This window comes from Rhododendron vialii, chromosome 8a (genome assembly GCF_030253575.1).
Source record: "Rhododendron vialii isolate Sample 1 chromosome 8a, ASM3025357v1".
In the NCBI taxonomy this organism is placed as follows: Eukaryota; Viridiplantae; Streptophyta; class Magnoliopsida; order Ericales; family Ericaceae; genus Rhododendron; species Rhododendron vialii.
In genome coordinates this window covers 14,803,332-14,829,233 of record NC_080564.1, presented here as the reverse complement: position 1 = coordinate 14,829,233, position 25,902 = coordinate 14,803,332, and positions in this window count along the sequence as shown.

Sequence of the window (25,902 nt, the reverse complement as noted above, 5' to 3'; positions counted from 1 at the left end):
TTCTAATTAGGTAGCAAGCGCCGGATTCCCTACGACCGCGCCTCTCTTTTTATTCTTTCAAGCAATCTATCAGTAGCATTAGTTAATCAATCAACCAAAAGATAGGGGGTGGCTACCTAAGAGCTATTTTAATACTATAACCCGAGGTTCCACAACACACACATCACCGTTCGTAGTGGATTCGACTCCGGTCTTACCGGGTATTGTGCTACATCGGTCTCAGCCCTACGCTTAGGGCAACCCATTATTTTAGGTCTAGGAATCGGTCAAGCAGCTTACTATCACGACAAAGGTCATTGGAAAACGGATTGTCCTATCTTAAGGAGTAAGAAGGACTCCAATTCCAATTATGCTTCTGACGAGGATATGATGATTTGAAAGCTTTGGTGAATCTCATGCCTGTTAGCCACTCGAGGGAGTCGAAGTGGATTTTGGATTCTGGTCGTGGCTGTCATGTGTGTCCCAATAGGGATTGGTTCTCTAGCTTAAAAAAGTTAAATGGCGGTGATATTCTTGTGGGTAATGGCCATGCTTGCAAGATTTTGGGGATAGGTACAATCAGCTTGGTTATGCATGATGGATTCATTTGGACATTGGATAACGTTCGGTATGTACCAAGTGTGAATATAATATCATCTCTCTGGGTGCCTTAGAGTCCGCAAGTTTGGTGATCACTTTAAAGAATGGAGCTCTAAAGGTTTCATTTGGCATTCTGGTTGTGATGGAGGGCGTTAGGCGCAATAATCTGTATTTTCTTGAAGGGAGTACAATGTTGGGTGGGGCAGCCACTAGCGCTTTGGATATTGGGGAATCTGTTTTGGACACTAACCGCTTTGGTGCACAAATGATTTGATGATTTGGGGAAGCAATCTGGGGTTTATTTTGGGGAGCATTGTGTTTTGGAGAAGCAACTTGGAGTCAAGTTTGGCATGGCAGTCGACCGCTTCATTGGAGCACTTGACTTTATTTGAGGGTCTGCTTTGGTGAATGTTGATTCTCTTGAAGGTACATATCAATCGGGTTTGTTAGTCGATTTTCATTCTCGCTGCTATTGGATCTATACTTCGGATTTTGGTTTTGGGAATTTGTTTGTATTCTGCTGGTGGAGATAGATCATTTGAAGACTAACTTGCATTTCAACGGCAAGTTGAAATATTGGTATTTGGTACTTACAACTGCAGATTTGAAGACTTTGGTTTATGGGGTTAAGTTCAAACATAGTTTGGACTTAATCCACCTTCCACTCATTTGAGCGCCCTTCGGGGTGCATGTGCCTTAGGGCGCGGATTTGGAGCAACCTTGAAGACAGTTTGGTTCTTTTGCGTCTTAGGGTTGGATCTTTGTTTGGTTAGATTCTTTGGTTTGGTTTTAGATTTGGATTTGGCTATTGGAACTTGGATTGGAGTTGTTGCAACTTTGTTTTTGGTTCTGAAGATTGCTCAAAACTTCAGAAATTGGTTTGAGGTTGTTCCGATGCTTGGTTTGTTTTGGGTTCATCTGCAGTTTGGTGATTGGTTTGGTTTGTTTGTTGAGGACTTGGTTGTTTCCTTGGGTTTGATTCATCCTCTCTTTGACTCTCTTTTGGTTCGAGCTTTTAGAGAGAGTTTGGTTTGTAGCAGTTCGATTGACTTTGGTTTTGGCTTCACTTGGTATTTGGGTTTAGATATCTTGCCGAGGTGGAGATTTGTTGAATTTCGGCTCGATTTTGAAGTTCGCAGCTTGGTTAGCCTAGACCAAGGCCTTGGTGGTCCAGACCAGCGCTTGTTACACGTTTCTGAAGCAATATGTTACTTTGGTCCGGACCAGCGGGCACAGATCTACGCGTTTGGAGTTTGTTTTTAGGGTTTTTTGGGGGCTCCAAAACCTAATATGGTTAGGACTTGTTAGGCAAATTGTCTTTAGGTATAAATACACTTGTTATGCCTCTTTATTGGTTTGAGAGCAAATATTAGGCATTTGATTAGGGTTTGAGAGAGTTGCCTCCTTGTTTTGGCTTTTGGAAGGAGAGTTCTGCAAACTTCTTCTTTGTAGCTCTTTGAGCATTTGTATTTGATTAGTAAAGCCATCGATCAACTGCCCGTGGACTAGGCTTACATTCCAAAGTAAAACCGAACCACGTATATCTGTGTGTCTCTCTCTCCTTTGGTTTGATTTCTCTCTCCTTCTTTCACGTTTGGTTTGCTGCACATAGCTATGTTTCTTCGATTCAATATTCATAATCACCGTCTGTTTGTTCGGCTTCCACACAACACATCCTCTACTCGTCGGGCTCCTATTTTTCCTTTCTCTTAAGGTCTACTCTTGTCGTGCAACTTCTTTACCTCCTTCTCCTAGCTCTTTTGCCTCCTAACCTGCCTCGGAAGATTCCAATCTAGCTGCTTGCCTATATCCTGCTCGTGAAAATCATCACCCACTTGTAAGACTTGGTTTTATTGATACTTGTTTCTTATTTTCATAGAGTTCATTTATTTCTCAAATTCACACTTATTTTGGGCACAGGTCTTAAAAAGGAGCTTATAATGATCCCAATTGGGCAGATGCCATGAATGCTGAGCTCACTACTCTTGCTCATAACCATAATTGGGAATTGGTTTTGCTATCGGAAGGTAAAAATCTTATTGGTTGCAAATATGCAAATGGGTGTACAAGGTTAAGACTCATTCTGATGAGCGGTATAAAGCTTGCTTAGTTGTTAAAAGGATTTTTTCACAAGTATGAGATTGATTATGAGAAAACCTTTGCTCCTGTAGCAAAAATGACCATTATTCGCATCTTGATCTCTGTTGCTGCTGTGAACTAGTGGTCTCTTTATCAGTTGGATGTGAAGAATGTATTTTTCAATTGGTATCTGTTTGAAGAGGTTTATATGGACCCTCCACCAAGCTTCTCTCATCCATCTAGATTTGTTTGCCACTTGCATCGCGCTCTCTGTGGTTTGAAACAGCCCCATCGTGCTTGGTATGCTCGATTTCTGGATGTGGTTCTTCAGATCAGTTTCTAGCATAGTATGCATGATTCTGTTATATTTCTCCGGTGCACATCATGGTTTGGTTCTTTTCTTATTATATGTTGATGATATGATCATCACTGGTTCTGATCCTGCTGCTATTAATGACGTGAAATGTCATCTATTTCGTGAGTTTGAGAGGAATGACTTAGGTCCTTTTTAATATTTTCTTGGCATTGAGGTCACTCCTCTCGTAATGGATTGCTACTGATATCCTCCATTATGCTCGTCTCATTGATAACAAAATGGTTTATACTCCTCTTGAACTTCATACCAAGTTTTCTGCTCCTGATGGTATTCCTCTTGAGGATCCTACGGAATACCGCGAGTTGGTGGATTGTGTGGTTTATTTCATCGTGATTCGGTTGGATATTGCCTATGTTATTCATGTTGTTAGTCAATTTGTATCCGCTCCTCAGTCTTCACATTGGGCATCATTGTTATGCATTTTGGGGTATGTTTGTCGTACTCTCCATCGGTGTCTCCTGCTTTCCTCCACATCAAATTTAACTCTTCAAGCTTTTGCTGATTAGCCAGAGATATCAGTGACCAAAAATCAAACTCTGGCCTTTGTATTTTCTGAGTGATTTCCTTGTCTCCTGAAAAAGCAAAAAATAATCTGTTATTACTCGTTCTACTGCTGAAACCAAATATCGTAATATGATTCATGCTACCTCAGAAATTGTGTAGCTTCGTTGGCTTCTATCGGATATGGGTGTCTATTTCTTCTTTTATGTTTTTTTTGTGTGTGTGTGATAATAAGAGTACAATTCGGATTGGCCACAACTCGGTCTTTCATGAGGTCATAAAGTATATTGAAATAGATTGGCATTTTGTTCATCAGCATCTTCAGACACCATTACCCTACCCTTCGTTTTGTCTACGTTGTAGTTGACAGATTTCTTCACGAAGACCCACACTACTGCTCATTTCCGTTTCCTCATTGGCAAACTCTAAATGCTTTTTGCTCACATCCTGAGTTTTGTGAATGGAATGGATGTTTTGTGTATCTCAATGTATCTTTGTGTATCATATCGTAATTATATCCTAGTGTATCCAGTGCCGGCCCCAACATTTGGGTTGCCCTAGCCCAATCTTATGCTTTGTTGCCCACTTACTATTAAGTCATACAAAATTTAAAAAAAATACAAGTTCAAAAATTCAAAATTCAAAATTACATTATTCTTTTAACTTGAATAACATTAAAAAAAATCAACATCAAAATGTTAACCTCGGTTATAGTACTTTATGTTTAGCATGATCTGATTCAAAGAAAACAACTTTTCATTGCATTTTTTGAAGCAATATTTTTAATTGAGTCATCGTACTTTACTTATCCATTAACTCAGGACTTGTTCCACTCACATTTTTTTGTGTGGATTTTTGGGCTTTTTAATTGATACTAGTACAGTAACACGTGCGATGCACGTGGACCAAACCAAAAAACCAAAAACATATACAACCCTTTATCCTTGTCATATCCTTGTCAAATTCGGATAATTAGCTTATTAGTTGGACTTTGACTTGGATCCGATTATTAACTTGTGCATGTCCCTTATCAGGAATAAAAAAACCAGAAAAACATGATTAGGCAAAACTTTCAGCTTGTCGGGAAAGTTCTTATTAATGAGAGGAGTGCTAGGGACAAAGAAAATTGACAAAGAAAATACCCTTAAAGTGTACCTGAACGGCTCAGATTCACTGTGCAATGCATCTGAGCCGTTCATGTACACTTTAAGAATATTTTCTTTGCCCATCTTGTTTAAGTCGTGGAACGAACTTGTTCTTATTAAAAGACAAAAGAAGAAATGCACTCTATCGGGGCTACTTTGTAATCTCAAACACTAAGGCCCATAGAACTTAATTTTTCCGTCCATATCAAGTCTCAGTTACACCAATACATATGAAAAACTACCATTTGAATATAGATCACTTGGTCAGATAGAAGGTTCTTGTGAGCCTAAATCATGAAGGAGATCATTAGGTTATTCCACGTGCTGTCTATAGTTTATGTACTCATGTTATGCTTATGTGCCAGGTATCTCTGAGGAAATTTGGTATTTATCAGACTAACTCATTTATCGTTAATGGCTTTGTAAATAAAAGTATTACCCACCAAAGAAAAGACATGATTATCAAAATGACAACGTAGATAGTTAAAAATTAGACAAACAAATCGAAGTAAGAACATAAGATTGAATGCACTTACGAATATGGGACAGTCGATAGATGCAAATTCCAACTACCATACCCTCAAAATGTTGACAAATACCTACATCTATGAGCCAAAAAGATTAGTTCATAAGTTAATTTGTTTGGGACATCTTCTCGATTTCACTTCCTTTTTACAAAATTGTTTTGTTGTTGGGCTTGATGATAATAGAAGGAAAAGACAAAGATATATATATATATATATATATATATACACACACACACACACACATGGATATAGATACACCAACTATTCTCTACACCTTAATTTGTTAACTCCAAAAAAAGTTTACTATGGAATTTGTCTGTTCCTCACTTAAGAGCTTCATGCCACACATTTTGGAGAGCAATTATTAATAGCCTAAATGAAACACATAATCAACCAACAGCGAACGAACCTTTGAGGATAATGAAGGAATGGATCGGAACCCTTCGTACATATAAATTTTGGTGGCTTTCGGGTGGAGTTAGGCACCACTTCCCCCTAGTCAGACAAAAACATGTTGAGGACTTGAAGCAAACACTTGGTGTGCATAACGTCCCCTGAAGGGAACCGCGTCCACACTGCATATTCTATCAATAACACAAGGGGTAAAATGCTAAAATCATTATCCCTGATCACATTCTGAAGTTGTAGTCTAGCCAACGCGAATAATCGGCTATGTCAATTTCCTGTTCTACTGATGAATGGAACATAGTTCTTGCAATTAATGGCGATGGGAGCAAATATGGTGGATATGTTTGGGCTGACAGGGGGCCATCGCGTATTTGTGAGAACTTAATTAAAATGGTGGAGATGGAAATGGAGGGCGGAATATGGAGGTTGTGTTTGTCTCAATAGATGATTCCTCCAATGTCGTCATTGTCGCCAATAAATTCAACCACCTAAGGCAACGGGGATGCCTTTTTTAATTCGCAGGTCGTGGAATGAGGTTTCTGTTGAGGGTCTGTTGCTAGATGTCAACTTACGTTTGCAATGTTTGCCATGTTTGCCGTTTCCATATTTCGCCGGCGGACGTGACGTTTGACGTTTGAGAGTTCATCCGTAAGTCATGTGCGCCACGTTTGCAGGTTAAGAGGGTTTTTTTTTCCTGCAGGATTCACCAAAGGGTATTTTAGGTATTTAGCTGATTTAGGAAGGACATTTATGGAAAGAAAAAGGAGAAAACCGTAGATGAGCCTTCCTACTTTTAAAAGAGAAGTATAGATATGTAAGGAGAATGACCTGTCTCGAAAAGCATAAAAAGTTTTAAAAAAAAGCGCAAAATGCCAAAAATGCTCTTAGTGTAACGACGCCTCATTTTCAATTGAGATTATAACCAATCTGTTTAATCTTTCTTGCAAAATGGTAGTTCATAGGTAAAAATAAAAACTGTGTTAGCTCGCTCAATTTATTTTAACTATAACTTTTGTTTAATCAAATATAAGAACATATCACTTATACATCACTCTTGTGTTTGTTAAATCGAAAATTTCCAACAACGTAATTTGTTTTCCGCAATATTGTGGACTGAGAGTAAAATAAAAAAAGGTAGAAATAAAAATGTATAAATAAAGATGATTTCATAATATTGTGAATTGGAAAGAAAACAAAAATTAGGAAAAAAAAGAAGAAATAAAGGAAAAGGAAGGGGGGCGGCGGCTAGGAGGCCTTCGGGGAATCAAACTTGCCACGCCTGGAACTTTTGCAAATTGTGGTGACAAGCAACTGACTTGCGATGGTATAGGAAACTCTTTAACATTTATATCTAACTTAATTTTTTTTTTTTGGTTGCTCCAACCCGGGGTTCTCCAAGCCCAAAAGCTTGCAGGGCTTACCCCGGAGTCGGCCTTGAGTGTATCATATCATAATCATAGCCTACTATATATCTCTATTTAAGGCGTAGATTAGGCATAATTGTTGTCATATCGCATCTCTCTATTTAAGGCGTAGATTAGGCTATCCTTTTTTTTTTTTTTTATCTTTTATAGGTTTGTGTCTTCTCTATTTATACCTAGCATTAGTGCTGAACATTGTATCAACTCATTCAGGAATACAAAAATTCTTCTAATTCTCTACTTTCTTTGCCCTGTCATAGACATAACTAAATATAGGTACGTTCTTCTGCCCATTAGGCGGTGGATAATATACCAATAATTTCAAATAAGTTCGGATATCAATGCATATCTCACGAATAATAATACACTTTCACAAATATGAATAAACATTTCTCGAATATCAATGCATCTTTTATCTATTATCCTATATCCTTTAGACGGACGTTAGAGTAATCCATATAGGTATATGAATAATCTATCTATATACTTATCAAAAGAAAGGGTTCAATTTTGTCGATAAAAATTGACTATGCCAATTTCGCCCTTCCCGCTTGTCAATACTAACTCTGAAAGTGCATCTAGTCACATAAAAAGACCAAGTCTTCTGTTATTTCTTGTTGTCCGGAAATAGAGACAGAACTACACTTGGGCTTATGGGGCTAAGGCCTCCCGTTGTTCTGAATTTTTTTTAAAAAGATTTTTATGTCAATATTAGTTATTTTTTGTTTGTTATGAACACTTAGATATTGTATTTTTTATTGGGTGTTATGTAGACATTTAAATGCTTCTAAGATTGTGTTCATTTTCGATCCCAAAACCCAATATTTCTCTTTGCGCACGGACTCCCCTTAGTTTTCCATTTAATTATTAATCTCATTTCTCTTTCTATTTCTCTCCACTCATTATCCAAAAAACCTTCCTCTACACCTAAACCAAAAAAAAACTATTAGATTCCCGAACCTTGTAATTTTAAAATTTTGTTGTTCATAGTTGGACCCCCGCGTTTACAAAATCCTGGGTTTGTAACTGTATAGTATAAAGAGTTTCTCAATCCTAACAAGTATACGTGGTAATCTCTCGATCGATATCTTTCTTTACCTTCTTTTTTTAATATTGTTTTTCCTAATTTTTTAATTTGCGGAGTCGAAGGATGAAGAAGAAGATGGCATACATGATACATAATTGAGGTTCTTCTTTTGCGAGGTACCAATTTTTTTGGCTAACGACTCAGAACCAATTTAAGTTGAAGGGAACTAGAAATTTCAGATTTAGATCGACGGATCACTCTGTTTTGAGAAATTTGTCGTCATACACAAACAGCACTCTTGAGCTGCTAAGTTAAAAAACTGCCCAGTTAATTCGTTGAAATGATAAACAATGTGCTTCTTATAAGCAAAAAAAAAAAAAACATGTCCAACCACTGAAGCGTTTCTTTTTTAGCATTCAATCTCGATCGTCATGTTTGGCATCATCAATTCATATTTGACTATGGTAATCACTAATCAATTGGTGGAATATAACAGAGAAGGCAGCGAACAGTAGGCTCGCGAAAGTTCCTTCAACTAATTTTGAATCGAACGGCTTTGCGCGATTCAACATGCCCTGGAACTGAGAACATCAAATTGCAACATGGAACTCTACGATTTGACATAAAACGAATCATTATTCGGACTATTATAGTCCTTAATTTCTTAGTGACCGATAGTTGCGACGCACTTGAGTAATGCTGAGAATTTGTTACATATGCTTTCGTTTTTAAGTAGTTCTTCTCATATATAAAGTAACTAAGAGTAATTTATATGAGGGTGAAATTAAGTGCTCCATCGGTCAAATTCGAAAGCAACAAAAATAACGTTGCGATCATCTTTATGAACTAGCGAAATAAAATATCGTGCCCCTCAACACTTGAGCCGAAAGAAATGGCTAGAATGCCATTGTTCTTCGTGCTATTGATAGGAGATCTCCCATGTAGACAAATTGCAAAGAAAATGAGATTTATATTTTAAAGACCAAGATATATAGAAATTAATTAAGGAGACAGAGAATTGTAGTAATATATAGAAAGTAATAAAATGTAAAGGTTAGATATTCCATCAAGGTTAGTATATAAATATCTAGTTGAAGGAATGTCGTGTGCATTAAATTAATATGAATTCATTCGCAGTTACATCTCTGTCTTCTACCTAACCTAATACTCCCAACTTCAAAAAAGTGAGTTACACTCAAAAGTGTCATATCCCTGTCCATTTTCTGTGTTCCAAAACCTCATGAGAACTTTCCTACTAGAACAATATTTAATGCTAAATGAGGTCAGAAAGAGGCGGATAACATGGTATATGCTTCGCCACAACCTAACCGTTGAAATAGGTTGATTTATCCCGAGCGTAGGGTTAGGTCATTGTCAGCATAAATATCGGAAAGTCCGGGATCGTACCCACATAGATAATTTTTTATAGCTAATTCGGATTTGTAGATGTAAGAGTTTCCGGCGTTCAGACGGCCAACTTTTGGTTTTGCTTTGGACGGTGATTAACACTTATAAAAATGACTAGAAAATGAGTTTTTAACTTAATTAAACAAGCGGCAAGGCGTTGGGGTAACTAATGTCCGTAACTTTAGTCATCAAATTAATAAATGCCAAAATATACATATTTTAGCCCTCCAATTTACATTTATTAGTCTTTTATATTTGTTAACTGATTTTTATTATGTGTTTTTATGTTTATAGGTTGCTCGAGCCCGTTGTCCAAGACTTTGGATAAAAATAATATTTTAAAGAAGTTAGGGGTTGAAAAATGAAATGTTTCAAAATTGAATGATTGATTTATTATTTTTTGAAATCCAAAGGGCCTTTGTGTAATTAAAGCCTACAATCCCTATATAACCCTACTGATGACGTGAGGTTTGTGTGTGTGTGTGTGTGTGTGTGTGTGTGGGGGGGGGGGGGGGGGGGGGGGGGTGGGGCGGGGCGTGGAAAAAAGGGGAAAAAAGGAATCTGATTTGGATGCAGAAGGAACGGGGCTGCCGAGCCGATTTCTTAGGTTCCAACATCGTATAGTTTTCTTTCGAGTTTTATTTAATTCATGTTATTTAAAATTTTGTTCAATTATTTACACTCTAATAATTCGTATTAATTTTTGTTCTTCATTAAAGTTGTTCGTTGATACTTGTTTATTAATTTATTTCTTTTGTTTATTTCGTATTCGAAAGCATGTTTCAAATTAAGATTTCTTTCGTTTCTTATGCAATGATTATTGAGTAGTCATATGAGTAAGGTCGCAGGGTGATTAGCACACCGTGGCTGGTCCGGACACTGCTCTTATTTTCAAACAATGAAAAAGATAATTTTAGATTGAAAAAATACTTCTCGCAGACGAACCCGGGTATTGTCGGAGCCCATGTGAACAGGAGAATGGGGGTTCAAAACTCATTCTCCGCTGCGCATGGGTGAACGGCGACTTTAGGATCTCGCATCTTGTAGGGTATCTTTTTCAGTCCAAAGTTGAACGTTTTAAAGAAAACCGAATGGAACAGATTAATCCGGACTGGTTTCGAGTGTTATGAACCCTGCAACCATGCCTTTCTTTTTATTATTTGAAAAATACCAATCAATTTTTAGGTTTTAGTTAATCTCAAACAACCGACAAGGGATGGCTACCTAAGAGCCTGTTTTTAATAGTAATAACCCGAGTTTTTAAGCAACACACATCACCGTCTCTGTGGATTCGACTCCGGACTTACCGGATATTGTGCTACGTCGTTCTCCGCCCTACGCTTGGGGCAACCCATTAATTTAGGTCTAGAAAATCGTCAAGCATTTTTGGCGCCGTTGCCGGGGACGGTAACGTGTGTTAAGAATTCGGGTAATTATTTTTTATTTGTTTTCTTCTTAGTTCTTTTTTTTTAATCATTGAAAAGGAAAAAAAAAAAAGACCCATTTTGCAAGTTGGTATGGAGGTTATGCAAACCAATTTGATTGTTCAGTATCACTTCCTGTATTTTATGGTTTGACCTTAGAAAATCATTTTTCGCATGTTTATAAACTTGAGGAAGCTTTTGCTAGTGATGAAGTGGCTCTTTTACATGTATTTTCAGCATCTTTACGTGATAGTGCTCCAAATTGGTTTAATTGTTTGAGTCCAAGATTGACATGGGGTGAGATTGTAATACAATTTTTCAATCATTTCAATCCCTCATATGAGACTCATATGCTTTTACAAGAACTATCAGATTTTCTCTCAACATGATGATGAGTCTTTGTCACAGTGTTGGAAGCGATTTAAATTTGTTGTATTTTCTTGGTCGAGTTTTAATTGTGAGCTTGGCAATCTTCTGGTTATCTTTTGCCGTGGTTTAAATATTAAGCCATACGAGGTGGATTTTAGGTCCACTGACGAATTTCTGGATAAAATCCCTGAAGACGCTTGGGATTTCTTAGATGAATTAACCCAAAAGCTTCAATTTTGTGAGTTGACTGAAAGTTCTGAGGATACCAGTGTTGATGGAAAGGAAAAAGAGGAAATAGAGCCACCTTATTTTGATCAATTAGCTGATTCTCTTTCTTGCAATCAAGTTGAAAATTTTCAAGTGATTAATTCTTGTGTATTGAAAGATGAAACAACAGAGTTACTTGGAACTAACAAAATAGTTAGTTCACCTGAAGTGCAACAGCATTCTAGTACACTTGAGATGGATTTTCATGACGCGACTCCTGAGGAGTCATTGCCAATAATTGTGCAAAGTCCACTTGTTCTTGATGATCAAATACCTCCAGCCATAGATATTGATGTCATCACTCCTATTGAGCATCCACCATTGCAAGAGATTATCACATTAGAACAAATTGACTTTCTTGCTGTTGATAATTTTAATATGGTTTACCATTCATTTTTTCTGACACTGATCAACAACTTGAAAGTTAATTTGGTTCGGAATATACAATTGGTGGAATTTAAATTTCAAACACGGCTAAGGCCATTAAGATATTCTAAGTATTTGGTTTTGTGGCATGGTCGCATACAATTTTTAACGGAGTGCTTGAAGTGGGTTGAGATGTTGATTTTGATTGCTCTTCGTAGTGTGATGAATGGTTGGATTTCACGTGATGGGAGTACTGAATGTCATTAACTCTTTTTGTATAGTTTTTTCTTTTCTTTTCTCTTTCTTAGATTAGTTACTTTTATTTTATTTTATCTTTTTTTTGTGAGGACTAGCATTGCAGGATGCTTTGTTCAAGTTGGGGGGGTCTTCTTCCCACTATGTTATTTCTTGCGTAGTTCTCCATTCTGAAGTGATACCTTTTCCTTCTTTTTCTTTTATGTCCTATATTTTTATTCTTTTGTATTCAATGAGGACATCGAATGGTTCAAGTTGGGGGGGAGGGATTACTTTGGTAAGTTTTTCACTTCTAATTCTTAAAAATTCAAGAAAAAAATAATTGAAAATTTTCCTTTTCGCATGTGATTTGGCACTTGTTGTGATTACTTGTTGAATAATTGAGTTGAGGTGTGTTGCCTACCATACTGATATCTTTTTTTGACTTGGTAGTTTTACCTGCTAGCTTGTCTTAAGAAGTTGATTATGACACTCTTGTATAACACTATTGCATGTCACGTTTATTTGGGCCTTGGCCACTTGTGAGTTGTAACTTAACCAATTTTGATGACTAGATTATTGGAGACTTATGCCCTAGTGAGCTTTTGGGCCCTATCTTTTATTGGAGTGGTGTCACTTTAACTCTTAGTTTGTCATGAAAATAATCTATTTGCTGTGGTCTCATTATTCTTGATTGTTGAGTATTGAAACTTGAATGCATAACAATATCCCTTGGGTTTTGGTTCGTCACATGGATGTTACACCCCTTGGAGAGGATTATAGGCATTTTCTTGATATTTGGGCCAGTTCGTTCCTTTGTTTTCACATTTATCCCTTGCAAGCCATTTTGAGCCTTATATATTTAGCCTTTTATTGATTAGCTCCATTTTCCATATTTTGTTTGGAGAAAGGCAAAAGTATAAATGTGTAATTTTTGAATAGATTGTGAACTTTTGTGCTTAAATTGGTGGTACCCTTTAAAAAAAGAAAACAAAATAGAAAAAAAAAACAAAAGAAAGAAGAAAATAAAAGGGGCGCTGATATAGATGAAAAGGAGGAATCGTACTTTTATTGCTGAAAAATGTTAAAAGGTTAGAAGGGGAGATAAGGTGGTGTTGAAAATAGTGAGAAAATGGGCACGCATTGTTAAATTAGCTCCAAGTTGTTTGCCTATTCTCAGACATGTGATGTTTTACCCTAACCTTTACACACTTTCAATTACCCAACGTTACAACCAAAATTAAAGTCCTATTTGATCCTTGGGGTGATGGAAAGTGGATTGATGGATGTGAGAGAGAGTTCCAATACTTGGTATTCTATTCATGAGACTGTGTGTTCACCATACAAAGCGTTCTTTTCGTGTCATAGTGTGCGAATGTTTTGATTTCATATATATAACTTCTAACCGCACACTTGAGAGTTCATACTATGCACCTTGTTTGGAGTGATTTTATTTGTGAGTGCAAGACACAGTGAAAATTGCAGTCAAGAATCGGTCCGGAGAGAACGGTTAGTTATTGGACACTTTTGGTTGAGGCCCATGTCATACACACATGCTAAGCCTAGGTGTCATGGTTTATTTCTTGACTTGATAGCGTTTGGAACTATTTGTGCTTTCTTATATCTTTGTGGTAATTGCGCATTCTTTACTTGATGGACCAATGAGTTGTATAACAAGTTTTGGATTCCACGTGTAAAGGGGTCCGCGGTGTTTTGTGGATGATCATTGCTGAAAATCCTCACGAGACTTCACTCGTCCTACTGGGGCCGCCCGGGGGTTTAAAAGAACTATCAGTTAATTTATTTTCTTTAGTTATATTATTTGTTTTCTTTGCTCGGGACTAGCAAAGTATAAGTTGGGGGGTGTGATAAATGCCAAAATATACATATTTTGGCCCTCCAATTTACATTTATTAGTCTTTTATATTTGTTAACTGATTTTTATTATGTGTTTTTATGTTTATAGGTTGCTCGAGCCCGTTGTCCGAGACTTTGGATAAAAATAATATTTTAAAGAAGTTAGGGATTGAAATATGAAATGATTCAAAATTGAATGGTTGATTTATTATTTCTTGAAGTCCAAAGGGCCTTTGTGTAATTAAGGCCTACAATTCCTATATAACCCTACTGATGACGTGAGGTTTGTGGGGGGCGTGGAAAAAAGGGCAAAAAAAGAATCTGATTTGGATGCAGGAGGAACGGGGGCTGCCGACCCGACTTGTTAGGTTCCAATATCGTACAGTTTTCTTCCGAGTTTTATTTAATTCGTGTTATTTGAAGTTTTGTTCAATTATTTGCACTCCAATAATTCGTATTAATTTTTGTTCTTCATTAAAGTTGTTCGTTTATACTTGTTTATTAATTTATTTCTTTTGTTTATTTCCTATTCGAAAGCATGTTTCAAATTAGGGTTTCTTTCGTTTCTTGCGCAATGATTAGTGAATAGTCGTATGGGTAGGGTCGCGGGGTGATTAGCACACCGTGGCTGGTCCGGACACTGCTCTTATTTTCAAACAATGAAAAAGATAATTTTAGATTGGAAAAATACTTCTCGCAGACGAACCCGGGCATTGTCGGAGCCCATGTGAACGGGAGAATGGGGGTCCAAAACTCATTCTCCGCTGCGCATGGGTGAACGGCGACCATAGGGTCTCGCATCTTGTAGGGTATCTTTTTCAGTCCAAAGTTGAACGTTTTAAAGAAAACCGAATGGAACAGGTTAATCCGGACTGGTTTCGAGTATTATGAACCCTACGACCATGCTTTTCTTTTTATTATTTGAAAAATACCAATCAATTTTTAGGTTTTAGTTAATCTCAAACAACCGACAAGGGGTGGTTACTTAAGAGCCTGTTTTTAATAGTAATAACCCGAGTTTTTAAGCAACATACATCACCATCTCTGTGGATTCGACTCTGGACTTACCGGATATTGTGCTACGTCGGTCTCCGTCCTACGCATGGGACAACCCATTAATTTAGGTCTAGGAAATCGTCAAGCACAAACCATTCTCAACGAAAACACGGTTAAATTGCATGGCATAAGCTATCAACCGAAGGATTTTGCTATGAGACCATTAAAAACTAGAAATTAAGTATGGAGAACAAGTGAGCTCTTTTATTCTTTTGGCAAACACGAACCGAGACATCGCTCCGAAACCATGTGAGCTAGCACATGATCACCGGAGATTAACATCGGTAAGTTTTGTTACATAAAGGCAAACCCTACACATTTCCATACCGAACCTCAAGTATTTAGTTGAGTAAGACAAGATTAACATAAGTCACATGACATTAATCACCTTATGGCCGAGCCTAATCGACTACTCACACATGATCAAAAAGCTAAACATAGCAAGAAATTTAGCCATAAGATTTAACCGATAAACTTGAAAATAAACTTGATAATATAAAAGATCCGATGCTTACAATCAACTTTAATACTCGATAAATTAATGAAATGAAAATACCTTGATGTGTTCTTGAGGAATTACAACTTAAAAGCTTGAAAAGTTATGGAGGAGTTCTTAGATCTAAAAGACTTAAAGTAGTTTGTATCTAGGTAATGAATAAGAGAGAGAGTGTGTGGTATTTATACAACCCAACCCTCCTCTCACAATAAATATCTCAGAACTTGCCAAAAGTGGCAATTATTCTATAAAAGGAAAGTTGAAAAAGTAAACAAATCGTGGAAAATTTCTGCAGGCAGTACCGGTACTGGCCGACACCCAGTACCGATATTGGGTCTTTAATTTGCTCCCTAATGTAACTTCTGGAGAGTGAGTATTGGTACTGGCCAATTCACAGTACCGGTACTGGATTGGCAAAAAATTGCTGTTGGCCTCGTCTTGGTCTGAACTGCCCGACAATGACCCAATGCCCACTCGCCACTCATATAATCACCCGATGGGATTTGGTGGGGAGCCACCACACGGCCTTGGACACTTGGATGCTTCCGTGAGTGATCCTTGACGATAAAAACCGCCTTTAAACCACGTTCTACCTGAAACTTGACAAAAACAACCTTCCGCGCAAAATCAAATAAAAACGAAAACTTAAATACTAAAACGTTACAAAGTGGAGACTTTAAGCGCCAAGATTATGCAATCTAGGCCGCTTATCAGTATATATGGACATATTAATTGTAAAATTAGAATCATGAAATTAGTGAATTACGGAGTAATTTTTTTTTTTTTGATGACCAGGCAGTGACGGCTCTAGAAATTTGTAATAAAGTGTTTAGAAATTATCTTAAGTTTACTAGCTGATCTATTAATCAATAATATATGCACAAAATCTCATATATTAGTATAAATAGTGCAATGAAAAAGTATAACCTCGATTATAAACAAAAATTTAACTACGAGAGAAAATGAGAACTTAAAAATATATACTCCCTCCGTCTATGTTTGTTAGTTCATTTTGAGAGTCTGTGTCATTTTCAATTATTTATATCTTTCAATATAGACTCAACAAAAAATTCAATATGGATCTTGTTTGATAGATCTTAATTAGATTTATTATTCTATGTTTTCAAAGTTATAAAAAGTATTATAAATTGGAAGATAAGATGATTTAAAAATGGCACAAATTTCCATAATGGACCAACAAAGGCGGACGGAGGGAGTACTATTTTTTTAACAAAAAATTAATTTTTTTGAAAGTTATCGTATTGCGTAGTAGACAGTATTTAAAATCTTACAGTTGCCCTAGATGAGTTCTCATAATTTATGGCAACGTTTAATCGATGTATTAATTTACTAAATCATTTTGAAAGAAATTGTAACAAGTTTGTTGGACTAACCTTCTAAAAAATATATTGTTCTTTAAGATGATATGATGAGATTTTCTATCGTAGTCTTAAATTTGAAGGAATATTATTCTTAAATTTTTTTTAAAGCTTTGTCTGTACGTAGTTCTATAAGCTAATTAGATAAAAAAAAGTAGTTACTGTCATGCATGAATGCGAAATTAATAGATTTAGATCATCAACAATAAAGATTTAGAGAGAACGCAGAACATAATACTTACACCAATATATTTTTCTTTTTCTCTTTTTTTTTTCTTTCAATGTTTTCATTATGATCATGTAAGTTTTATTTGAGGTAATGTGTTAGATGTTTAAAAAGATGAATTACTTGAATTGATGGGCTGTAATTGAGTGTTCAAATGATTTTGGGTTAAGTGTTCAATTCTTTTTGGATTACGTATTCAAGACTATTAGAATTGATTGTTCATTGACATTAGAGTTGGGTATTTAAAGAAATGCTAGCTCATAATTTTTACATGTATTTAAATTTTTTTTTTGTTGTTGGGATGTTCAGTTAACCATTGAAGGTGTCCGGCCAAAGCTACGTTTGGATTCAGTACATTATGCGTACATCGACTAATTGTGGGAGACCAATATCTTACCGTCCAATAGCAGGAGCCCTATTTTAATGCAGAGTAAAGTTCTACATGGACTAACCCCAAATGAGTCCATGTAGGTTAAGACGGAACAAACCCTAAATTCCAGCAGTGATGGTATACTAGAGAATTAGGTGGGGTAGGTATGTACTTGGATGACTTAAACAAACATACAACTATTAGAGCGTATGTTATTGTTGGGTCTAGATAGGCAGTTTGTTTTCAGTTGAGAAGTTCAGATAGCTTCAGAAATCCATTTCTTAAATTAGGTGGCTCGCTATTATATTTTGCTTAATTAATTAGAATCTAACGGCTTTAAATTATTATCAAGTTTCTACTCAAAGGTCAAGTACTACTCTACTGGCTGAATAAGATGGGTGGTTTTCTATCTGTCTGATCGACATGATCCCATAATTTTCATGTTGGCAAGGTTGATCAAACTAACTCTATAAAATTTTAGCACCAGCACTACTTGTTGTTCACCAGAATATATGCATGCACTCTCTCTCTCTCCAAAATTGACCCTATACTCCAAATATTTCGTACTCCTCCTGTTCTCCCAGTGGACGTACCTGTTATATTTTTTACAGTACTGATGCAATTAACCTCTCTCTCCTTTTCATTGTTATTTTTTTTTATTTTAAATGATGGATTATTACTCTTAATTTGTTCTGTTCATGATAAAAAGAAACGAGACCAATAGAGAAATTATTCCAATCATGACTTGATATAGATAATATAGAAACTCCATGGAAGAGAAATATTGCCTGATTTTCTGTGTTTTAATTTGCATCCAATGCATGCAGTAGTCATAAAACTATATATAGTCATTAGAAGTATATATACAATGATAGTCAATAGAAACTACGTACCTACAAGCAGCGAAATACATGTATAATATTATACATATAAATAATCTAAACGAAAAAGATAATACCGAAACTGTTTTTGTTAATGTCAAAACTGTTGTGCATAAAAGACTTGTACTTTGCATATGGTACAAGCTTTTTACGTACTACAGTTTTGGCATTATTTTTGATCGGCGCTCAATAATAGTTTTATGTAAAAAAACTCGACAAATGGTACATCGAGAGTAGAAGCTAAACGCTAGCCACAAAGATAATTCGAGGGCACAACAGTTTTGGCATTAATAAAAATAATTTTTGTTAAGAAAATGGAATCCCACATTGCTTGGAAGTGTAATGGGTGAGATCACTTAATAACATTTGAGAGCTCTCTACTCATTGCCAATTGATTCTGAGTTGGATATAAAGTTATCACCACCCAAATCTAAATCTCATGGATGATCAGTGGTTGTTGCAACAGATGCCATTATATATATGGATTATTCGGATTCAAAAATTCTGGTTAATTAAAGGGCATGAAAGTAGATTATTTGCTGATCCGACCCAAGAAAACCGATGTTTTGGGAGCTTAACCCTTTGGGCGTGGGGTGTCTCTTTTAGGGATTTTTTTTGTTTTTTTTGGGTGTTATGTGTTGGCTCCTTAATTACCTTCCTTGGTGTGATGTTTTTTTTCCCTTTGGGGTACCGGCAGCATTTGATCGTCGGTGTAAGGGGTGCCTCCTCTGTGGGGTTGCTCTTGCTGTGCGTTGGGTCCTTTTAATTTTTTTAATTTATTTTTAAAGATTAATAATTCTTTTTACCGTTCAAAAAAAAGAAGTTAATCAGGTAACAATTATAAGCAGATTAGTAAGTAGAAGAAAAGTAGGTAAAACTGGTGAACAGTCGTCAATACGTACGTACAGTTTTTACAATATAAGTAGTACATGATATCATTCACTAAGAAGTCAAGTGTGAAACAGTTAGGAATATTGTTAGTCTGCAACTTTAAGCAGATCGACTATGTACGTACGTATGCGATCAAAGACTATCGCTTCGTGTTTCGTAGTAATAATATATACATATATAGGGACTTCTTAGTTCTCAAGTCCGCTATTTCCATGGCCCACTTCAAAGATCGGGACTACTGCTTACTTTTTCTAACATTGTCAAGAACACCGGCCTCGGAAAACTTCACGTTAATCGGATATTGTTTGATATATTTTGTGTATTGAAAATGTTACAATTAATTCACGCTCCTATTTTGGCGTGTATGATATGCATTCTTTGAATTAACCGCATTAAATTCATGACATTCTTTTATAAAACATATAAGTGCTACAATACACAATCCTTATTTGGGTATGTATAATATGCACCCCTATTATTTGCAATTGGCTGCTAAAGACATAATCTAATCCATTAAAACAATTACGATATGATTATAATACATTACCGGTTACCTGAGCAATAGGTAACCCAAAGAAACACACCCATGCATTATTTGCCATCAGGGGTAGCCGCCACTTCTCACCTCCACCTCCACCTTCCCTTCCCTCTAGCCTCTGCCTCCAATAGGTGCATATAATACACACCTTAAAAATGTGTGTAGTTTAAGGTGTGTATTGAAGACTTTTCCTAAAACATAACATCGATCTTGAATTAATAACTTTTGTATATCAGTGCTTCATAACATTTACACATAAATTCTTTACATTTTTTTTCGATTCATAACATTTTTACTATGAAGTTTTTTTCTCAATGTTATGAATTTTTAAACAAATGTTATCAAGTTTTATTCAAATGTATGTTTATAGAAATTTATACATAATGTTACGAATTTCCATATGAAACATTATAAATTCAATCAAAGCAATTCAACAAGGTGCATACCGTACATAGCTGGGGAATATATTGTAGTTTTTCCGTTTTAGTAGATATCTTTATTGAAAAAAAGGGTTTCACTTTAGTGTTGTCATATATTTTCCAAGATAAATAGAATTGAAATAATTAATTGATAGTATGATGTTTGGCGTGACCAATGTTCTTTACGAAGCTTATAAAATGAATGGTTCAAATAATTAAAGTGGATCAAGAAGAGCCCACAAATGGGCGGAATATATAGATCCTCGAGTCCTTCTCCTTAATTAATTAATCTTGAAGTTGACTAAGACCCCGTTCAAAATGGCTAGAGCTTGCCTTGAACACACACAGGAGAGAGAGAGAGAGAGAGAGAGAGAGAGAGAGAGAGAGAGAGAGAGATATTTTGATTGATTTTGGTACGTTACGTTACTTAAATCAGAGGCCAAGGTAAGCAGAGGCCGTTATCAACTTACCTTATTTGAGATTCTGGTTTTAGGAAGGGTGGGTGAGAGATGGGAGGAGAGCTTTCTGACCTCCCTTTTCTAACAAGCGATTTTTCTAAACTAGGAGAATGTTAGGCCAACGGTCAAAACCTAAGACTTACTGTATTAATTAGTACTATCTCTCAATCCCTTCTATAATTCCAAATACTATTATACTATTATATATATTCTTTATATAGACGCCCGGTACTGATCGATCTTCACTTCGGGTCAAACCATCGAGTTTCCGCAGCATTAAATTAAATTTAATAGGGTACCCAAAAAAGTGGATATATTACAATAACATTAGGGATATATATTTATATACACACACAGTCCGAATCTCCTAAGAGATCTCGCACGGCCTTACCGTGCGGGACTCCCCTTTCCCGATCGAATTGCGACGATCCGAGCCGCTCAAAGTAATCAAAACGTGATTTTAAGGGTACCCGCGAGAAATCAGCAAAAAAAATGATCGGGAAGGGTTTGATCCGAACAGTTTTTATTGAACGGTTCAGTAAAAAACTGCTCGGATCAAGCCCTTCCCGATCATTTTTTTTTCTGATTTCTAACGGGTACCCTTAAAATCACGTTCTGCACACTTTGAGCGGCTCGGATAGTCGCAATTTTATCAGGAAAGGAGAGTCCCGCACGGTAAGGCCGTGCGGGATCCCTCATTGGATCCTAAGTGTGTGTGTGTGTGTATATATATGTGTATATATATACATATATATATATATATATATATATATATATACACACACACACACACATATATATCTTAAACTGGGTCTCTCAACATTTATTTTGATCCGCAAAAATAACGGGTACATCGAGAGGAAAGATGATCTTAACTCAACACAAGTAACATGACATCCCACGAAGCAAAGTTAATAAAATTCCTCTTCTTTTCTAACTCGGCTTCTCAACATTTAGGTAGCTAGTCTTGCTTTTTGTTTTTGAAAATAAGAATAACTTTATTAACTCGAGTAAGAAGAGTTCTATAATATTAGTTTTATTAACTTTAGCCTGTCTCTTGCTTCTTCTTCTTCTTCTTCTTATTTTTTCTTTTTTTATTCTAGTCTTCTAGTCACAACTGTAAGTGACCTCCCAATTTATTATGTCCTTCTTCGCTGTAGACGTTGCTGTTAAATAGAGCGATAAAAATAAACCTAGAGAAAAATACTCCTTCCGTTCCAATTTGAAGGTCCAATTTTCCTTTTTTGGATGTTCCAAATTGATTGTCCATTTTCCAAAATTGACAACAATAAGTATCCTATTTTCCCTTTTTGCCCTCCTTGAAATTCAATTATTGATTTTGCAGCTTTTAATTTGCATTCAAATTTGAATTCCTTTCTTTGAGAATTTGTAGATGCCGCCAAGTTTGTAGATGCCTGACATCTCGGGATTTGAAAACAACCAGTACCAATTTAAATTGGTTAAAAAGTATACTGCAAAAAATTTGAGGGGCAAAAATGGAAAGTCCAAATTCTGTGCATGTAATAATTGAGCTTTTTTAAAAAGTTGGAATCCCGAAGCGGGACTCTCAAATTGGAACAATCTCAAATTGGAACGAAGGGAGTAGTACTTTAGCGTGAATGAAATGTTCAAAATATATGTAAACATTTTCACAGGTTTTTATGAAAACAATGTATCTTGAATCTTTAATTAATCCTAAAAAATTTGAAGTTCTTGATAATCCATATTATCCCAATCATACTGGTAATTTTAGCGCTATAGAGAGTACAAAACCCATTCGAATCTCTGAAAAAATGAAACACATCAACAACTCAATCATATATATATACACACGCACACCTTTACATGCAAACTTAAGTAGCAAGGGTAGAATGCAGATCAAAAAAAAAAAAGAAAAAGAAAGAAAGAAAGAAAAAGTAGCAAGGGTAGAATAGGATAATCATAAATTATAGGATAGAAGCTTAACCGATGATGATGTCAGATATAGAAACTTAATTGGGGGCTCTATTTAGGACTATGACTGAATTAATTCGTGTCAAGAAATAGTGATATCAATATATTTAGAGTTTATCTTTAATTGCCGTGTCTCTTTTTGTGTAATGCCATGTCCTTTTTTTTTTTCTTTTTTTCTTTTTTTTCTTTTTTGCATCTCTTTTTGATTCTAATGTCCCAGCGTTTGGTGTACTTTGGTTATATTGGCATTGTGCCTTACTAATTTAAGTTCTGCATTAGTAGCTTATTCTAATGGTGACTCAACTTACTAAAATAATTACCTTTTCTTCCTGTAGTAAAAGTACAGTATTACATTTACTATGTACTTTGACAGATATTCCGAGAGTCAATCACATGCAGATCGATACGTACAGCGTCTTTGTATCATTATTAGCGTAAGGGATATCAAATTGCGCTCGCCAATGACTTTATTCAAACATCGTTCGAAAATCATCTTCAAATGAAATTAATCGACCGCAGTAATCTAGGATAATATTTAATGCCGTTGGGTATGAATAAATTCTCGACAGCAATTACAAGTAATAGCAATTAATAAAACCAATTAAGGTTACTAATTAAAGTCTCCGAGTGAAGTCTCCACGTGCACTAATTAGTTAGAAAGCCGTAAAGCTAATTTGTTAGTTAGGTCTGAAAGCTGATCGAAGACCTAAACACAATGCCTTCGTGCAACATGATCGATCACCTATTTCTAACAACGACCTCCACCCCTTCTACTCTCATTGATTAATTACCGTAATATATCTTACTTATGAAAAATGATTTTAACACTCCCCTTTTGCATGTATCTTACTTATGAAAAATGATTTTAACATTCCCCTTTTGCATGTACTCCCCCCCCCCCCCCCCCGGTTTCATGTAAAATTATCAACTTGCTCTTCTTGAAGAAAAAAATGACTAAAGAAGTAAGGGTAGTTTAGTAATTTCAGATAAAGAAAAGTCGAAAAAGAGAGTGACAATAGATAAATGTGCATATCATTTCCCCTATCTTATTCACAATTACAAAAATACCAACTGTCGAGAAGTGATTTGTTTAAAACGTACATAAAGCCTAAGAGCATCCACAATATAATAATCAAAACAAAAAAGTTGTTAAAGTTAGCAATATTTGCTCAAAAAAGTGCTCACATTGTAATAACCAAACTTAGCAACCTCTTAGCAACTCATCAAATTTTGACATTTGAATAACCAAACTTAACAACTTTTATCAATAACCAAAACTCAATAACCAAACCCAATAACCAAATTCAAAACTAAAAAATTAAAAAATACATCACATTAGAATCGTCTCATCGAGACGAATAATTTGGTGTGGTCGGGTGTGTGATTGGAACTCGTTTGCAATTGGACATAAATGCATTGCGTATTGTGGGAATTTTTTTATAGAGATACAAAAATAACCAATGTGGAGATCAAGTTTGTTAGGTTTGATTATGAACTAAATGGATAATCAAATGCTAACGTGGCACATTTTGGTTATCGATTTTGATTATTCCCATTGCGGATGCTCTAACATGACTTTACATAGGTTACAAGACTTGATGACTAAAAAGTTTGAACTAACTAGATAATATGCATAATAAAAAAAATCTAGACTAACTAGGAAACATGAATAATAAATTAACTAGGAAACATCAACAATATAATACTCTATCCGTCACAAAAATTTTGTCCCTCTTTGAAAATCCAATTTTTTTAAGGGGATACAATCATTAATACTCCTCTAAGTAAATGAAGTTCCAAAATTACCCTTGTTAATAAAATGCAATGATTTCTTTTTAAAATCCTATGCATTTATTAACTCCACTTTTGTATTTGAATTTGAATATGGAGATGTAGGGTAAAAGAGAAAATAAATAAAATTTCCCACCTTGACTAGTCAAAATAGATGAGGAAGAAAAAATGGACTAAAATTTTGGAATGGAGGGACAGTAACATAGATAACATGGTAACATTTTATATACTTTATAGACATAAAATACGTACATCATATACATGTACAACTATACGAAACATACATGAACAAGCAGTAGTACCCTTGTGATACATGATGCACAACGAAGTAATTACATCAATGTTCAATTTCCGCTATGTTTAATGTTACATAATCTTCATCAATTTACGATTCAACATTACATTAGAAGATCTTACAAGAAATATTAGTTGTCGATGTAGATTTCAAGAGAAATTTTTTTTTTCTATTTAAAAAACAATATAGCGTTGTGTATCATATATGCACGTGCTTAGTTAGTAAGTTGTGCAGATAGATACACAAGTGAACGAAATGTGCAAGACAAAAGACATTGACAAAGTACAGTACTGTTAATTGTATGACTAGAAAAAACTTTTAGTATAGGATTTGGGAAGAAACACCTTGCATTTAGGTGTACATGCATGTGTTCAATTCATTTCATCGAATTCATCTCAAATTCTGATATTTCATATAATAATAACAACTTCATTATGTATAAAACTAAGGGAATGAGACAAAGAACAAAATACGAATCTTATAAATTCAAGTTTGATATTAGTAATTATTTATACGGAAAAGTGTTACAAAAGTTAATACTGATCATATATATTATCAACTTGGTGAATTCAATCGAGTACTGTAAACACCCTCTCAACGCCTTAATTACTTGTGATGGTAATTAAGACGTTGGTGACCCAATGCAATGTCTGGAAGATTTGTCATGTGTGGAGGCCAGGGTCAGGGAAGCAAATAGATCGAGTTGCGGATTTGCTGGCCAATGAAATGATTTACAATCTATTTTCATCAACAACTCATATATTGCAACTTTGGTCGGATATTTTTCTATGCTTTTAGTTCTTTGTAATATTTGCTTTCTTCTCATGTACCCCTTCGAGATTAATAAAAGTTTCTTTTACCGAGCAAAAAAAAACATAACTCACATATCACAAGTGGAGTGTAGTGCAGTTGGTACCTCCCTTATACTCTCAAGCACATGGACAAGGTTCGATTCCCGTAAGCACAAATCTCCCACTCCAAAGTCCCCTAGAATAAAGTATATTAAGTTTAACGAATGACAAAAAAAAAAACAAAACAACAAACAACTCACATATCAAAAGCTCAACATGCATTTTCATGATTTTCTGATTCTTCTCATCGAGATAAATAAGTAATTCAAAAAAATATGATGAAAAGTTAATAAAAAATGTACGAAAAGTAA